Source organism: Lolium perenne, chromosome 7 (genome assembly GCF_019359855.2).
Source record: "Lolium perenne isolate Kyuss_39 chromosome 7, Kyuss_2.0, whole genome shotgun sequence".
Lineage (NCBI taxonomy): Eukaryota > Viridiplantae > Streptophyta > Magnoliopsida > Poales > Poaceae > Lolium > Lolium perenne.
In genome coordinates this window covers 223,987,277-224,006,485 of record NC_067250.2, presented here as the reverse complement: position 1 = coordinate 224,006,485, position 19,209 = coordinate 223,987,277, and the positions used below count along the sequence as shown (strand labels likewise).

Here is a 19,209-nt window from a genome sequence, read left to right as displayed (position 1 = left end):
ATCTCTGTCATTGTATGAATTCTTCCACTTATTTTAAGCTTTTCTTTTGGTGATACTAGATGGATACGACGACATGATACCACGGATAGCTGGGAAAAAAATATGTCATATTTTGAAGGTTAAAAACTATGCATCACTTATGAGAAAGTAGAGATTAGGGAATATAGTACTATAATATACCTTAGATTGATCAAATCTGCAATGGCAAAAATTACATCGAAATCGGCTAGATGATAAATCGATGAATTGACAATAATCTATACCTAATAATAAAGAAAATAAGGTTTCTTGTTGGTCCGTTTTTTGTTACCCCTAGAGTTGAGCTAAATTACAGCAATCTGCCACCGCTAAGTGAAATAATAAACGGTTCCATCCAGACAAACAAAACAACACATCACCCGACCCTGCCATCATCCTCTTCTTTTTTTTTTTTTTGAGGAACACAGTACAAACGCAGACGCTCACATACACGCGCATACACTCACCCCTATGAACGCACACACGCACACCCTACCCCTATGAGCACCTCCGGAAGACTGAGCCAGCGGATTAGATCTTGAAATTGACGAAGTCACCACAGGCGCCTCGCTGTCGACGGGAACGTCGCCTCCCACTGAATGAATATTCCGCCTTTATGAGACACATATATCGAAGCGCGGGGTTTGAACTGCAGTGGTGGGGATACAACCATCCTCCTAACCACCCAACCTTCCTCTTCGGCACGGAGCGCCGCCGGCTAACGTCCAAATCGCGCGCGCGAGTATCCATGGCGAGGAGGCAGCTCCTCACGTCCCTCTGCTGCTCGCAGTGTTGCCGGCGGAGACCGGGAGGAAACGCCGTCTCGCCTCAACGATACCCGAGGGATCCGGCCTTGGAGGGTTCCGATCCGTGCTCCTGGCCACGCGCGAGTATCCATGGCGAAGAGGCAGCTCCTCACGTCCCTCTGCTGCCTGCAGTGTCTGCGCCATTTAATTTTTGTGTCCGTCTCGCCAGCAATTGTTGGTCTTGAATCACCTGCAAGGCTGCAACCGCGACAGTATGAGATACGGTAATTACTTAATTTGTGGCAAAGTTATGACTGGCTTGGCCAACAAAATTTGCCCGTTAACGAGTGCGTTTATCTTAGTTGAGACATGTCCCGATTTTGAATTGCCACGATCTACTACATGCTTGCTTTTCCCGATATCTATCGGGCAGATGTACCTAGGAGAGCTACAAAGTTCAAGTGAATTTTCATGGATCAGATTGCACTTGCTCTCTTCAGATAATAGTAGTATGTATATTTACCTGCTACATATCCTCGTGTGTCGACGTCCTCCATCTTCAAGAGTTCAGTTTGCTAAATATTATTTCGCGTCCTTCTAATTATGTTTTTTCGCTGTTTGTTGCAGGTATTGCTTGTTCAAGTCGTCCAGGCTGGTTATGGTCATTTGGTTCGGGGGACTTTTGCTGCTTGGTCCCTCTTTGGAAATCTTCAGTAAGGGCATGTCCAGCGCGCGACGCATTTTATTGTCCGCGAGCGTCCGTTTGTGTCGCGCCGTAGACGCTAAAATGATCGTTTTTATCCGCGCGTCTGTTTGCGTCTGGGATGGCTCCAACGGGGCGACGCATTTTTTTTCTCTTCTCTATTTAAACATAGTTCCAAATATTATATATTGGAACATGGTTTTACAAAAACTAATACATAATTGGGAACATGGTTTACACAAACTAATACATAGTTTGAACTATGGTGGACACAAATAAAACATTGCAAAATGAGGAAACCAGTTGTGTTGATTTCCGTATGTTCGCTGCCAAGAAAGAACATTCGAGGGCACACACACAGTCACCCAAACTGGAAAATCCAGCGGGAGATGGTGCCCTTGTTGGTTCTACCGAGGACGAACATCCAGAAAACTCGACTACTGGTTTCGTCTGGCCCGTAGCCAGATTCGCTGCAAAGAAAGAACACTCTAAGTTCTAAATATCGGTGTCCGAGACATCACCATTAACGTGGCGCAGACTGCCGAAGCGACGCAGCGGCGCCAGTCGCTGGCGCGTTTGAGAAGACGCATCGACGCAGTGTCGCTGCCAGGCGGGCCCAACGAAACGTCCGCCAGACGCGAGCGGACACTTTGCGCGTCCGCACAGCGTCTGCAGAGACGCATCCGAGACGCATATTTAGGCCAGGTTTGCGTCTCCGCAGACGACCCGGTCACTTTGCGTCGCCCCGCTGGAGGTGGTGCCAGATGCATTTCCGGTCACGACGAACGAAAACGGTCGCTCAACATCCGTTTGCGTCGCGCCGCTGGAGATGTCCTAAGGTTGGCTACCAATATCTGTCGATGTAGGCATATGATTGATTGGTTTGGTGTCCGGGCAAAGCCTCAAATATCTGTTCTGGTTAGTTCTAAAAGAGCATTGTGCATAAATAATTTAAAGGTAAATTGTTAACCACACTTGATGTCTATAACTGTGTTTTTTGCAGTGCAGGGACGTGTTCACGTTTCTGAATTCCCGTGTCCACCATTACATTTTGTCTAAGTCTTGGATTTCAGCAATCTTGTAGTGATTGTAATGTTTGATGTTCATATACTGGCCTATTATTTATTGCAAAAGATACTGAACTTTCGTTTAATGAAAAAGATATAAACTGCACTGTAATCATGAATTCAGTAACATGTGTATCTTTCCCAAGCTGGCTCTGAAGCAGATGAAATAACATGTGTTCACTTTCGGCTAATGTTCTTTCAAGGATGTAATAATATTGGCGCGATGTCGTCCCGTCTCAAATTAGCTCCGAAACGGAGGGAATTTACAGTTTGCTTTGAATCTTTATAAACGTTAAAAACTTAAAATAAACGTCAAATTAGCTCCGAGAGCACGAGCGGACATATCTCAAGTTTATCCAAAGTGGGCCACAATAATTTGATGAATCACCTGTCTATTTTGAAGAAGAAAATCCTTTCACGCTATGGTGTTTGAATATGCTCCAAATGGAACTCCTTTTGAAGCATCTCTACGGTAAATCTGTACCGATTCTCTAATTTTTATCAATAGCATGTTATGCTTTTGTCAAAACATATAATATTGCTTTCTATGAATTTAATGCAGATACATCAATTTTGTAGAGTTGTAAAACCTCAATTTCACATGCTTTGTGTTGTAATTAGAGAAGCAGAGAACTTAATTAGACAGGATATCGTGAGTTCGTGACTGAGGATATTGATGAGGGTGGCTTGTTGTGCATAAGCTGACACACGCATTAGCTAAATTCACCTGTTGTGCCAAGGAGATTCAGCTCGACAGCTATCTACCACACTAATAATAATTATGCTGCAAAGGTTTCCGATCTTGATTTTCTACAGCAATAGCAATATATTCGATTCTGTCAACGGTGATTACACCACGTTAGACACAAATGTTGTTGTACCTCTCACATAGATTATGTATTTCAGTATTTTATTTTGTAATAGAACTATTCTTCAGCTGACAAGCAGTTCCTCGCGAACGAACCAAAACAGCCTTTAGTCACCCCACTCACACAGTTCTCGGCGATTTGCTCCAGATGCACCTTTACCGAACTTCCAATAAAGGAGGAAAAACACGTCTAAGTTGAGCTCCCAGCAAGGAAGGAAAGGCGCACCTCAGTCAAGAGTCGAGCTCCCAACAGAGGAGGGAGGTTAGATAGAGAGACTTGTCAATCTACCCGGTGCAATGCAAAACGACAACCAACAATACAGACCAGCCGGGATAGATTTCCATTTGGTCCGTAGCGAAGCACGGGCTTTGTCCTATGATTTCTAAATTAGGAGAAAACAGGAACCACCAAAATCGTAAACTGACGTACTGCTTTTATCGTGTTGTGGGCGGGCGCTCATGGATGTGTCAAACTATGTAACTGCGGCGAACTGAAGAAGGCATTAGCCAATCGCTATCGATAGCCGAGACGACGAGGCTGGCTGCCTGGCTGGGTCGCTGGGATCGCTAAACTGATTCGTAGCTCGAGGCAACTAGCGATGCGAGTCGACGACCCGGACGTTTGGGACCTGGCAACGCGCGAGGTCGATATCCCACGCGTCCATGACTGCCGCGAGATTAGCACCTAATATAGGGATTAGTCTATAGGCGCTTTTACTGCACCCGGACTTTTGGCTCTCGGGTGTAGGCGCACCCTATATATTCTAAAATATGTAGTAATTTCAAAAAAAGTCAAAAAAATTCGAATCCTTTTGGGAATCAAAGATAATCAAGTATTGTACTCGTATAAATTTGTTTGGCTAAAAAATGTTTCACATTGACTTCAGGCAAAAAAAACAAAGCTATGACGAATATAGCGTGAATAGTACTTTAATATAGGACCTTCAAGTCTGTTTTTTTCACCCACGAAACAAGAGAAGTTATTCCATGGTGAATCTTTCGTATACGAGTACAATACATGATCATCTTTGATTCCCAAAAACATTTGAAATTTTTTGATCTTTTTCTGAATTATTATATTTATTTTCCATATAGGGTGCGCTTGCTCCCAGGTTCACCCATGCAATTTCGCGCTTTTACTCTCCTTTAGTAAGCCAGATACACAGGTTTATACATCCCGGTGCGTATGCATGTGCCAGTGCTTTAATAGCAACGGTACGGTGAGGACTGTACCATGGTGCAGCCAGTCTCCCCGTACAAGAATGATTAATGAGAGAGAGCTGTATAGCTTAAGGAGAAAATGCCTGCCGACAAATAAGTTGGATTGCTTCCTTAACTACACATAGTATTAGTAGTAAACACAGATGGCTAAGAATTCTGCATCTAGTTTTTTTTCCCTCAAGGAATTCTTAAATAATTATTTTATCTTCGATATTTTACTAGCAGTAATTTGGATTTGTAAGATTAACCTTACCTTGTAAAATATTAAAGTCTTAAAAGACAAAATATTAAATATAAAAATGTCATTCCTACTGACCCAAATTAAACATTTTATACCAATGGCTCTCCCAATTATAACAATAACAAAGCATTATGTTTTAGTATATGGAAAGATTTGTTGGCAGCTATGACAATTAACAAATGGTGGAGATAGTCAAAATGATTAGTTTGAAACACAAATTCTTAAACACACTTTTTTTATCAATGGTACAGATGGAAAAAAAAATCCAAATCAAATATATTTTACTAGTGGTGCAAATAGTAAAAAAGTTAGTTTGGACTAATCTAAAATGAACATTTTTGTACTAATGGTGCAACTGGTAAAAAATGTGATTTTGTACTAGTTCAAATCAAGTATTTTGTAATAATGGTTCCTGTTATAACAATAAGTTGTCAGAGTAGTGCAATGTCCTTTTATTTTACATAGGAGTTTCTGAATTGATTATCAGCTTTGCACGCGAGGAAAAAAGTTGATCAAAATATGAGGCTGGATTACTGAAAATGATTACTTGCAAGACAACATCATTATTAGCACATTACACATGTAAACTAGGGGTTATGAATCTGACAACATTTCCCTAATAGACTAATTATAACTTTGAATAGTCAAACAGAGACCAACTGAAAATGAAAGAACTAAAAAAATTGTTGCTAATTTTCAGATTAATGAATATGTGATGCTTTCTGACAATGGGATCCATTGATTTTTCAGAGTTCACAAAGCAATTGCTAAGCTGTTGCTAGCTAATCAGATGCACGCAGTAAGCCACAAATCCAAATATAAGAATATTACACGCGAACATCATGAGAAAGAAAAGGGATTGGAGAGGATGCAGACGGACATCCTGACCGAGAGGAGAACAGACTAAACAGCTAAAAAAGTTACAGACAATTTCCATGTACCAGGTCGCCCGGCATTCCCGCTGCCGTTGGTCGTTGAGCCACTCCACGGCGTTCCCGTGGCCGCGCCCGCGTCCGCGGCCGGCGGTCCTCAAGCCAATCACCGAAACCAGTCGCTCGGCGTTCCTGCGCCCGCGCCTGGTGTTCCCGCTGCCGGCGGTCCTTGAGCCACTCCACGGCGTTCCCGCGGCCGAGAGGCGCGCTGGAGCTCGAGGGCGCGCGTGCCGGGGAGTATCTGGACGCGGCGACTCACCGTTGACGGCCGCTACGCCCCGCCGAACACCACCTTGATGGCCGCAGCGCCCCGCCGCTGGCCTCCGCCACCAGAGCTAGATCGGCCAACAATCCCTCCTCCGCCACCTGACCTAGCCCACAGCGTCGTACTGCTGCTGCGGCATCACCGCGCGCTGGAGCACTCCGGCCGCTAGATCCTGAGGGTCAGGGTCGCCCTCTTCTCCGCCTGGTCTGGGGCCGAGCAGGAGTTTCGCGTGGGAGGAGGCACTTTTGGTCAGCCTGCTTGAGGACAGCAAGGAGGAAGAGGGGGTCTGGTTGAGGAGGGCCATGAGGCGCGCTGGAGAGAGACGGCGAGCAGGTGGTGGTCTGAAGTGGGAACAAAGAGATGGGGAAAGTATGGCCTGGGGGAGGAGGAGAGGGAGAAGTTAATGCGTGTTGTCAGACATGGTGGAAATACACTTCATATACGTTACGAGAATACATATGCTGATACACACGTGATGCTACCTGATTGGGTGGTTTTCATCCTCGCGCGTTGCCAGGTTCCGTTCGCCATTTTCGTGCGAGTCCATCACTAATTGTGGGCATGCGGCTTGCCGTTCTGCCTCCCAGGATCTACAGGAATACATGATCGCACGCATGGGCCATAAGCTTTTTCTTTTGCTGGACTGGACTGCTAACATGGCAGTATAACCATAGAAGTATAAAATGCCTAAGATGGGGCTCCTGAATTTTTGGGGCCTGGGGCGACCGCCCTGCCTGCCCCACCCAGGGTTGGTTCTGCTGAGGTGAGTAGGGATTCGTCCTCTCATAGATAATAGTATGCTCCACACAAAAAAATCAAATTCGTTGGAAAAATAATCACCATCACGATTAGATCAAAGCCGTTTAATCTTTCAATCAAGTTGATTTTCTCCATCAAATTTATAGATTTTGAAGTGATTAAAAGCTTCATCTTTAGATTTTAAAAGGTACACATAACATGATCGAGTGGAGTCGTCAATTAAAGTCATGAAGTATCTTTTTCTACATTTTGTCAACTCGTCGTTCATTTCACAAGGATCTGAATGTACGAGTTCTAGTGGTGACAAATCTCTTACCTGAGCAGTCTTGTGGAGATTGCTTAGCTTGCACACATATTTCATACTGTTGGCGTCCGAAACTCACCGGCGAGCTACGGCTGGCAACACGAAGAGCCGGGAACAACCTTAGGGCTGCGGCTGGCCCTGGTCCCTCCGAGCGACGGCCCGCAAAGCTCCTGGTACACACGTCCCGATGCTGGTGCAAGGGCGTGCCACCTGATCTATACCTGATCAGGAAGGTAATGGATTTGCTTCGCTTAGTTTCCTGCATGGCATACATGTAAACATTAAATATGAGCCTCGATCGACTCTCAGGTTGTCCTGTGAATCGGCTCAAGGAGCCGATCCACCCATGGTTCGTATGAGGTCTACGATCACATGGTGGTCCTGCTTGATCAATATGTAGCTAAAACGACCTACGACGATTTAGGGTTTTCACCACATAATCGGAACATCCTACTCGTGATTGAGCCTGGCAGCTACGCACGGTGATAATAAACCGACCCTAGACAAGGCCTAAAAACCAACATTAAGTTGATCCCCGGAACATCTTATCTAGGGTTAGCAAACTACACCCTACGTACCACTGGATCCTTCAACCCGTTTGTAAGGCCTAACTATACAGATATTAAACTAATCCCTGAAGAATCAAGGAGCAATCATAACGGATCGGATCTACTAAACAATGATCAAGCAAGGTGCCGCCCTTACACCTAAGAAAGGTGTAAGGACGGCTAGACGTCTAAGGGTTGCATGGACGGAAGCATGTAGCACGGTAGAACAATGCTAACCCTAACACATCTATGATAACTACGTTGCTCGCCATCAAAAAGGCTTCAGTACGAGCAACGCATGAACGACGAATAAACGTATACTGCCTAGATCGCAAGATGCGATCTAGGCAGCATGATGCTTACCCGGAAGAAACCCTCGAAACAAGGGGTCGGCGATGCGCCAAGATTGGTTTGTGATGAACGTGATTGTTGTTTTTCTTGATAACCCTAGATACATATTTATAGTCCGTAGACTTTCTAACGTGGGAATAATCCCAACCGTGCACGAGCCAGATTCTAACTAACCGACACGTATCCTACTATATTTACAGATACAAGGGCAAACTGCCCAATCTTCGTGTATAAGGCCGGTTCACGTATTTCTTCTATGTATATTCTTCAAGCCCAATCTTGATCGCGGCCCACCTCTGACTCGGTCAAATTCTGGTGATAACACATGCCCCCCTGGTTTTGGAATTGATAATTCCAAAATCACTCTGCTTTTTCTTCGTCGGATCATGTCGTGGCAGGGCAAAAACCGTCGCAGTATCCTACATCATGATGCCTTGCCTTCTCAACTTCTCCGCGTGATTTGACCGTAGTTTTTTTTTCTTTGGGCACCACCTCCTCGGAAACTGCTGTGGCATTGAATCTACTATATCGCCTCTATTTTAACCGCAACCTGTAGTTCACTTCTTCATCCCCTTCGCATTAGTACTCCAAAAGCCCTCCTCTGCCACCATGTCTTCTTCCTCCTCTGCCTCGTCGGGTCTTTCCACCCAGTCTTCCCCCTCCCGCGAGCCGACGCCGGAGCGGGACCCAAAGGAGGCCCATGAGGCCCACATTCGCCGCGCCATAGAAGACGGGGACGAGTCCAGTCACGACTTCTCTGTCTGGTCCGAGGACGACAAGTCCTCGACCGACGGGGAAAGTGACCTCCGCTTCCTTGCCGACGGGGAAACGGAGGAGGAGAGCGATGACGATCGCTTCTCCTGGGACGACTTCACCTCCTTCGAGGAGGAGGAGGAGGAGGAGGACGACACCTCCTCCGATGAACCGCCAGCCAAGCGCTTCTGCCCCTGGCCGGGGAACCTCAGCGACTTCGACAGCGACGACGACGCTGACGAGGAGGACGAGGACAACGAGGGCCCTGCCGGTGGCCGCGGCAGCAGCGACGACGAGTCAGCCGGGAGTAGCGCCGACAGCGGCGACGACGGCAGCGACGGCCCATAGATAGGACCCTTAGTATAGGATCAGCAGTAGTAGATGGGGCAATGTATCCCCTGGTACTTCCTTTTGAGAGCAATCAGATTTTTATGTAAGGAATCCCGTTATCAATGAAGAATTTTCTTTAATTTGATTTTGCCGATTTCCTTTATGCTAATTTAGCCGATTTCCCCTCATACCGACTTTGCCGATTGTCAACCTAACCAACACTCAATGAGCCGATGGCAACGCATCGGTCCCTCACAATCTATCCTTCAAGGCGCGATTGTCAACTCGGTCAATGCTCAATGAGTCGATGGTAACGCATCGGTCCCTCACAATCTATCCTTCATCTCTTCGACTGACGACTTTGAGATCTGGTGTATAATGTGGAAGACCCATGCCTTCAGGAGAGCCCTAGGACTGTTGCTGAAACAACTTGACGCTGAAGCTGATACTTCTGCAGAACAGGTGCCACTTGCTCGCAAATCTCCCCGCGATAGTTTCCAGTGATGCTTTATAACCCTGCTCTGTTTCTTTGCAGCAACAAGATGGCCCAGAGCCTGTCAATGATGATGAATCCCCTTTCAGATTCCTTTCAGCGGCTCTGGTGGTCTTCTCCTGCAACAATTCACCACTTCGGAAGAAGGTTATGATGCAGGGCCAGCCGACGACACTCCAATCGTCTCCCAAAACAGAGTGTCTACCAGATCAGCTGCCCCCCGAGCCTCAGTTAAGGCGAGAACAGCGGCGAGGACACACAGTTCAGTCGAAGGGCCTCGAACTCAGGCAATCCTGAGACAGTCACCACGCAGAGCCAGCCAGACTTGCCACCGTCGGCTTCCAAGAAAAGGTCAGCCCAGCTCCATCCTCTCCTCGGCTCATGTTGCATGCTGACCCCTTGTCATTCTTATCGGCTAACCTCTTCCTCTGCAAACTGATGACACCTCCAGTGGGGATGTCGAGGAGGCACCCACGCCATCCGCCACTCTGGCCTTAGCAACTTCTATGAATGCAGTTGAGAAGGTGGCCAACTTGGCCAAACCGACAGCAGAAACACCAGAGCCAATCACCTCTTCTTCCGTTGAGAACCGATATTGCAGACGAAATGCCAACGGCTTGATGAGCAAAAGGCTGCCTTGTACGCCCAAACTGACACCTCTAACAGCACTGCTGAACTGGCGACCTTGCACAAAGGGTTGGAGGTCCTCGAAGAGAAGGTTCGGGCAACAAAACAGCTCATTGAAGCTGAGGAAGCTCTCATCGTTCACTCCCCCGAGGAAGCAGAAGGCCTAGGGGCTGAACTGAAGACCGACTTGGTCGAAAATCCGCGTCTTGAACACGCGGCTGGTAGATCCTGTGTAATTTGTACTAGAGTCGATGGCTGTGCATCGTCTTTGTTTCTTAGTTCTAAAGTCGATGTCTGTGCATCGGCTGTTCATCATAAAAAAAAAAATTTACTGGCCGATTTTTCTATCGGCCCCTCACATTTCACTACCCATGTATCTCACATGTTCCTCTGATTATGTGCCCCCCGAGCCGAATCTGTCAGGTTACTGCAGATATCGGCTCTGCAGTTATCCAAAGAACTAGTCCTGAACATCGGCTCTGCAGACATGACCAATGCCGATTTCTTTGAGCTCACAAGCCGATGTAAACCCATACCCTAGCTTTCCGTCACCTGTTAGATCGACGCTGAACACAGGCAAAACGTATGGCAAGGATAATATGGGCCGATTGCTGGAATCGGCCCCCATCTTGATTGCATTGCTCAAAAGAGGTTTACATCTTGTTCGTGCTTCACTATGACTACGTGACATGCTTGAGACAAGATCATTACTGTTCATTTTTTGGGGCCGATCACAAGGATCGGCCTTCCCATGTACGTTCATAGACTTTGTTCTTGTTACACGGTCAGGCCAGTGGATAAGACCAGCCTCACCCCGTTTTTTGACACGTCGATATACTCGCAGTCATCCAAAGTGATGCCTGAGAGTGGCTCTTGGCCTTCCGTCTCCCAAACGTTCATGCCAGCCGTTGAAATCTCGGTTGTATCGTCTGCATGGACGACTTCTACTTCGTCTCCATCCCACTGTATTAAGCATTGGTGCATCGTAGATGGAATGCAACAGTTGGCGTGGATCCAATCTCTCCCTAGCAGGACAGCGTAAGTGCTCTTGCTGTCGACAATGAAGAACGTCGTAGGGATGGTTTTCCTCCCCACGGTCAGATCCACGTTCAGAACACCTTGTGCATCAGATGCTTAGCCGTTGAAATCGCTTAGTGTCACGTTGGTCTTGATCAGATCCGAGCTAGAGCGTCCCAACCGACGTAGCATGGAGTATGGCATGATGTTGACTGCCGCTCCGGTGTCCACCAGCATCCTATTGACAGGCTGCCCATTGATATAACCTCGTAAGTACAGGGCCTTCAGGTGTCTGTAACTTCTTTCGCGTGGCTTCTCAAAGATAACCGGCCGTGGGCCGCAGTCAAGTTGTGCCACAGGTGCTTCGTCTAATCCTGGAGCACAAAACTCCGCTGGAAGGATGAACACCATGTTTGTACTAGCCGATGTCTCATCATCGGCTTTCCTTTGCTTGGGGCGCCACTCCATCTTTTGTGGTCGACCCTCTTCGTCTAGGGTTCGTTGAATTTTCGCGGCCAGATCGGGCCGCGCCTTCCTTAGCGTGTGCAGGTATAACCTTTCGGCTTCCTCCAAGCCACGCAGTCGCTGAACCCTACGCTTTTGGGAACGGCTGAGTCCATCAGGGCACCACCTTGGCCGGTGGTACTTGTCCTCTTCTTTTTCATAGTCATCTTCCAACTCCTCGAGGTCTTCTTCCCGAGAGGACTCAGTTCGCTTGTTCCTAGATGGGAGAGGCCCAAGACGTTTGAACACTGACACGTCTGTTGCACCCTTCTTCTGTCTACATTCTGGGCAGTTGCCGATTGTAGGCAATCGGCTCATTCCTGAATCCCAGCAGTGTTTGAAGAAAGGACAGTCCCAGTGCTTGTCCACGTCGTCTTGTTCTCTTGACCTTTCCTTGGCACGGCGCTCGTATCTCTCCTCATTGCGATCATGCCGACGATGTCTCCTGGCGTCCCTGCTAGCTAGACGATCCCTTTCATCGTCGCTGTTGTACCACCGGCGTTGGTCGTACTAACTCACGTATTTGTTGAGGAGATGATCAGAGAGAGGTCGTTGATATCGCACATTCTTCACTTCTCCCTCTGTGATGTAGCGTTTGCCATCGTGCCGGAGCCGATCGCGTGGAGCGGCTTCCTCTTTGTCCTTGCTACGAGAGCGGCTGCCCTCGCCTTTGTCCTTACCAGAGTGGTGCCCAGGCTCGACCATGTTGATGCTCAACGAGAAACCTGGCTGGCACCCTTCGGGGTAAGCGTACTCCACCGTGTTAACGGCGGGGAAGGGGTGTGTGTCGACTTTCATGGCGTACTGGTTGAAAATTAGACGTCCTTGTTCTATCGCCATTTGGATCTGCTGACGCCACACCCTGCAGTCGTTGGTGGTATGGGAGAACGAGTTATGCCATTTGCAGTATGGCTTTCCGTTCAGCTCCTGTACCGTGGGGATTTTGAGGCCTTCAGGTAACTTCAGTTGCTTCTCCTTAAGTAAGAGGTCAAAAATTTGCTCAGTTTTAGTTACGTCAAAATCAAACCCTCTGGGCGGACCTGGTGGCTTAACCCATTTGCAGGATACGGGGGTTGCCCCCCCCCCCCCCCCGAGTCCATGTAGCCACTGCTACCTCTTGATCTCCCGCAGACCCTTCATCTTCCTCTGTCTCAACCAGGACTACTGCACGTTTGAATTTGTCCTGGTACAACTCTGGGTGGCGCTGCTCATATAATGACAGTTTCTGAACCATGTGCGCCAGTGAAGGGTAGTCTGCTTGGGAAGCCATATCCTTGATCGGTGAGGCGAGACCCACCACCGCCAACTCGACTGCTTCCTTTTCGGTCAAACGAGCCGAATAACATCGGTTCCTCATGGTCCTGAAGCGCTGGATGTACTCTGACACTGTTTCTCCGCGCTTTTGACGTACTTGTGCTAGATCGGCAATGCCAGCCTCGGAAGCTTCTGAGTGATACTGCATGTGGAATTGCTCTTCCAACTGCTTCCAAGTCCGGATCAAATCTGGTGGCAGCGATGTGTACCACCCAAAAGCCGATCCTGTGAGGGACTGTGCAAAGAACCTCACGCGTAGTGCATCTGCAGCTGAGATCGTGCCCAGCTGCGCCAAATATCGGCTTATATGCTCGATAGAGCTGGAGCCATCCGACCCACTAAACTTGGAGAATTCAGGGAGCCGATACTTGGGTGGTAGTGGGATCAAATCGTAGTCGTTGGGATACGGCTTGGAATAGCCGATTGCCCTCCTTTTCGGCACCATGCCGAATTGGTCTCTCAAGATCGTGATGATCTGATCCGCGGTGCTAGCTGCAGGAGTGGAGCTCTGAAGATTCACTGGCGTGGCATATTTAGCTAGCCACGCTTGCTTCTCAAGATCTGAGCTAGCTACAGGAGTTGGGCTCTGGACGTTCGTCGGAGTGGCATACTTAGCTAGCCACGTCTGCTTCTCAAGATCTGATCCAGAAGCTCCTCCTGCTGTTCCGAAGTCCTGCTTTGTTGCAGCCTGGTTCGTGAGCGCCCGATTCTTGCTATGCAGCACGTATGTGCACGTGTATCCGTGAGGGATCTCCTTAGGCGCCTCATACAAGAACTGGTAGTCGCTAGGATCGCCACCGATCTTGTAGACGACGAATGCCGGTGTACTCGGCACCTCTGGTGCTGCCAGCGCGAATGGCAGCGGTGGTCAGCTCTGGAGTGGTAGCTCTCCTTGGTGAGTCCCTAGAGCAGGTCCTGACGGAGAGTACTGATGCCTCAAGATTTCATGGAGCACCCGAAGGGCGACACGCTCCAAAGTGTTCACCAGGCTCTCAGAATGGCGGTGTAGCGAATGAGCTACCATGAAATTGATCTCCTGACGCAAGGACCTGGTGCGTTCTTCTGAAGGGGTGGACAGGTCAATTCCGTCGAGCGCGCCTTCAGGTGTGAACCCTCTCCACCTGATGCCATGCGAGCGAGTCCTGTGGAAAGAGCCGATGAGGTCGGCCTCGAGGATAGCTTTGACGTCGTCATACTTCTTCTTGAGCTCCTCGGGCAGATCCTCGTACGTGACTGGAGTACCTTCCGCCATCTCAGATGTAGATGGCGATGCAGTTGATGTCGAAGACGGTCCCACCGGGCGTGCCAGAATGTGTTGGCGTCCGAAACTCACCGGCGAGCTACGGCTGGCAACACGAAGAGCCGGGAACAACCTTAGGGCTGCGGCTGGCCCTGGTCCCTCCGAGCGACGGCCCGCAAAGCTCCTGGTACACACGTCCCGATGCTGGTGCAAGGGCGTGCCACCTGATCTATACCTGATCAGGAAGGTAATGGATTTGCTTCGCTTAGTTTGCTGCATGGCATACACGTAAACATTAAATACGAGCCTCGATCGGCTCTCAGGTTGTCCTGTGAATCGGCTCAAGGAGCCGATCCACCCATGGTTCGTATGAGGTCTACGATCACATGTTGGTCCTGCTTGATCAATATGTAGCTAAAACGACCTACGACGATTTAGGGTTTTCACCACATAATCGGAACATCCTACTCGTGATTGAGCCTGGCAGCTACGCACGGTGATAATAAACCGACCCTAGACAAGGCCTAAAAACCAACATTAAGTTGATCCCCGGAACATCTTGTCTAGGGTTAGCAAACTACACCCTACGTACCACTGGATCCTTCAACCCGTTTGTAAGGCCTAACTATGCAGATATTAAACTAATCCCTGAAGAATCAAGGAGCAATCATAACGGATCGGATCTACTAAACAATGATCAAGCAAGGTGCCGCCCTTACACCTAAGAAAGGTGTAAGGACGGCTAGACGTCTAAGGGTTGCATGGACGGAAGCATGTAGCACGGTAGAACAATGCTAACCCTAACACATCTATGATAACTACGTTGCTCGCCATCAAAAAGGCTTCAGTACGAGCAACGCATGAACGACGAATAAACGTATACTGCCTAGATCGCAAGATGCGATCTAGGCAGCATGATGCTTACCCGGAAGAAACCCTCGAAACAAGGGGTCGGCGATGCGCCAAGATTGGTTTGTGATGAACGTGATTGTTGTTTTTCTTGATAACCCTAGATACATATTTATAGTCCGTAGACTTTCTAACGTGGGAATAATCCCAACCGTACACGAGCCAGATTCTAACTAACCGACACGTATCCTACTATATTTACAGATACAAGGGCAAACTGCCAAATCTTCGTGTATAAAGCCGGTTCACGTATTTCTTCTATGTATATTCTTCAAGCCCAATCTTGATCGCGGCCCACCTCTGACTCGGTCAAATTCTGGTGATAATAGATACTTAGAACTCTTTACAATAGTAAATTTCGGAATTAAATTCATATTAGCTAGCCGCGTCATGCACCCAAAATTAATATGATAAAGTGGCGAATACCAAATATTGGACTCACTATCATTGCAAATATGATTAACAATTTGAGTACATAAATCTGACAAGGATAAGCGAAACAAGCATCTGCACTCACAACCTTTTCCGAAAAACTGTATATACTTACAAATTACAACTTTATTTGACTAAAAAATTAACTTAAAACCATCTCGACATAAAAGTGACCCGTTGACGAGATTCTTATTGATGGAGGGAATGTGGTGCACATTCTTCAACTTAACGGTATTTCCCGAAGTAAACTTTGGATTTACCCTACCAACACCGTGAACAGAAGCACGTGAGTCGTTTCCAATCGGCACGGAAAAGTCCTTGCGACCCAACATCCTTCATCTCAGTATCACCATCAATAACAACTTTGGCAGTCTGCCACCGTTTCCATGCTTGTCATAGTGGTTCGGGCAATTAGCAGCCAAATGATTAAGCTCACCACAAACGTGGCAATCTCCTTTCTTCTTACCAGTCTTCTTCTTGAAGTTGGTTGAGTGCGAGGCCTTGTTCTTTCCATCAAACTTGACTTTGCATATTTGTTTTTGTTCTTAAACTTGTGGGATTGGAAGTTTTTCTTTTGTACCACATTGGCACCAGAATATGCCTCAAATCCTCGAGCGTGTGTGTCCTTTTCTCTCGCCTTTTGTTCCAGATGAAGAGACCCAATGAGATCCGAGATGGAAAACTCTTGTCTCTTATGTTTCATATAAGTAGCCAAGTTCCTCCACGAGGGACGAAGCTTGGCAAAAATGCCACCGGCCACAAGCTTGCTCGGTAAGACACTTGAACTACTCAAGTTCTTTGGCAACTTGTCTGGTGTTGCCGCCCATGTTGAGGTTGCCGAAGTGGTCGTAGATCTCTAGGAAGAAGTCAACATTCGGGAACTCGTCGTCGGATAATGTCATGTTGCCAGTAGTTGCGTAATAGCTCCCCAAAAACCCTAATTTCCGCTCACCTATATGGGTTTACGAGAGCTTGTTGTCCCATCGGCCAGTGCACGCCGAAGGACGGGATAAGCCAGACGAAGGCGGCGGCGCAAAGTACTGGTAAGAGGTGGTCGCATATGTGTCGTACATGCGTCTAGGGTTTGTGTCCACGCTTATATAGTGCAGTTTGGGAAGGTAGTGGGACGCATCCCACGTTCGAGTCGGCACAACCACGAATATAGAAAAACCGGAATGAAACGGTTGCATTAACGCGTCCGTTAATAACTCGTAATAAATATTTCCTGAATAGCAAAAAGATAAGCTCGGCTCGGTGAGATCCACAACCCGCGTCGTGACGTGTGACGAGGAGAGGCGTGGAGAGGAGAGCGGTGGAGGAGTGCGCAAGGGATCTCTCTCTTCTCACTCACCTACTAGGACTAGAACAACCCCCTTATATACCACTCCAACTCTCTCTCTCTCAACTAGCAATGTGGGACTAAACTTTAGTCCCACCCTTACCATACCCACATGTGTAAGAGTGGGCGATGAAGGCTCAAGACCAAAATTCCAACAGTGATTACCTCCAGGTTCACTGATGGGGATAAACATGGCACTGAAACTTTTTATACGGAAACCAAACTACTGATCACAAGACTTTTGCATATACAAATTCAAGTAATAAGTACACGGTTGAAAACTGTAAGTTCAATAAAATTTATGAAGCTCTTTTACACAACGAGTATTGGACTAGAATGCTCTTGTTGACAATATTAAAGAGGAGAGCTTATTCCTAGCACATACTGACATATGAGCCTTGGCATGAAAATGTTTCAGAAATATGATAGTCTAATGCACTTGCCTTTGGAACTACAATATAAAAGATAATTTACCTGCACATAGAGCCTATCATAGATTTAATGTCATCAACGATATTCTTAGCATCTGCAGCAATACCAGTCAATCCTCTCCTCGCCAACCCATCACAGTAGAGTCTGTTTTCACCTTTCAAATGATTCGGATATTCTTTGGTAGGCAGTCCATAGTCATTTAACATTCTCTCACCATTCTGCACTCAAAATAGCATATTGTCCGATTAGGAGATTTAACAATTGTTGCACCAAAATGAATATGACTTAGGAAAATTCAATAATCAGTGTTAGTACCTTTAGCCACAGATTTGTTGTGCTTTTGTATCCAGTTGCAAACACAATTGCGTCAAATGGGATTTCATCCCCAGATTGAAATTTTACTATGTTGCCCATGATCTTACTAATGCTTCCTCGAACCTGTGAGAGGTAAAGTAAATATTAATAAACTAGCATAGTAAATGAACATATGGTACATATAAGGTTTATATAATGTCACAGGATATACTTACTTGGATGATGCCTCTTTTTATTAACCCAACAGTGCCAACGTTAATCACAGCGGATCGGCCGGTTTTTGACTTGAGGGTCATTGGACCCATTTTTGGCATTCCGATGCCATGCCTTGATAGGTCCCCAAATATGAATTTTGTCATCATAACAAGGAGGTTATCCACTAGATTCAGGGGAAGATGGTGGGCTAGTGTCATCCCCAGCTGGATTAGTTCCTCTATCATTACATGAATCTGCAGCCACAAAATGCATCTCGCATCTGTTACAATATGCTAGAAATAAAATGTCATTCTAGTAGTAATAATACTAAGAAATTGTATCCCTATTACCAGATAAAATTATATAGTGCACATACCAGACTTCGTATAACAATCGAAGTATTGGCACCATAGGTCGCAAAGTCGTAAGCGATTTCCATCCCAGAGTTGCCACATCCAATGACCAACACTCTCTTACCAGAGAAGCTCTTGCCTGACTTGTATATTGATGAGTGGATGGCCTCACCTGGAAAACTGAGAAGTCCAGGGATCTCTGGAATATTCAGTCAGCAAGGAACTTTGTTATTAAATTTATTGATGTTCGCTTCACCATGTCACGAGCCACGATGGACCAACACTTCTTATCATTGTCATATTTGGATGACTCCACGCTAGTGAGGAACTTTGGTTGAATATCAAAGAGCTCCATATAACCATCCAAGTACTTGACAAACAGGGCTTTTGGTATGTATGTTGGTGCATCTGTTGGGTATGATATGTGTGGTAACTCACAGAACTCCTTTGCAAGATGCAGCTTCAAGCGGTTGTATGTGCGATTGCACCAAAGTGACGCTTTGCAGTCCTCACGCTCGACGATGATGTAAGAAATGGAGAATTGGGTAAGGCACGCTGCTGTTGCGAGGCCTGCTGGACCAGCACCAACAATCAACATGTCGACATTCTCCATTCGGAAGGCAAGATTTGACGAAGTTGTGGGATATGATTGTGGTGGTAGGCTAGAAGACTTAGAACAAGAAGAGGTATTTGTTTGCCTGTTGGGCGAATGAATCTTTGGAAGAGATAGCTGCACGTGGGGCATATGTATATGCTTGTAAATTTTTGTACCTGTTCCGTTTTGTGACTAGGTTGAGATAAAGGGATGCAGAAAAAGGTAAAAATTAATTGACGCATATTACCTACTCTATCTAGTTCCTCTAGAAATTGGAATGTTATAAAGGTCATTTTTGTTGTGAAGTCAACCTGGTAGGGAATAGGTAGGAAAGACAA

General features: G+C 46.9%; 1 pseudogene; it reads right to left on the bottom strand.

Moving 5' to 3' along the window:
* Nucleotides 1-6,167: 6,167 nt before the first annotated feature.
* On the bottom strand, nt 6,168-18,889 carry LOC127315414 (probable indole-3-pyruvate monooxygenase YUCCA10; annotated as a pseudogene).
* Between the last annotated feature and the right edge of the window lie 320 nt (nt 18,890-19,209).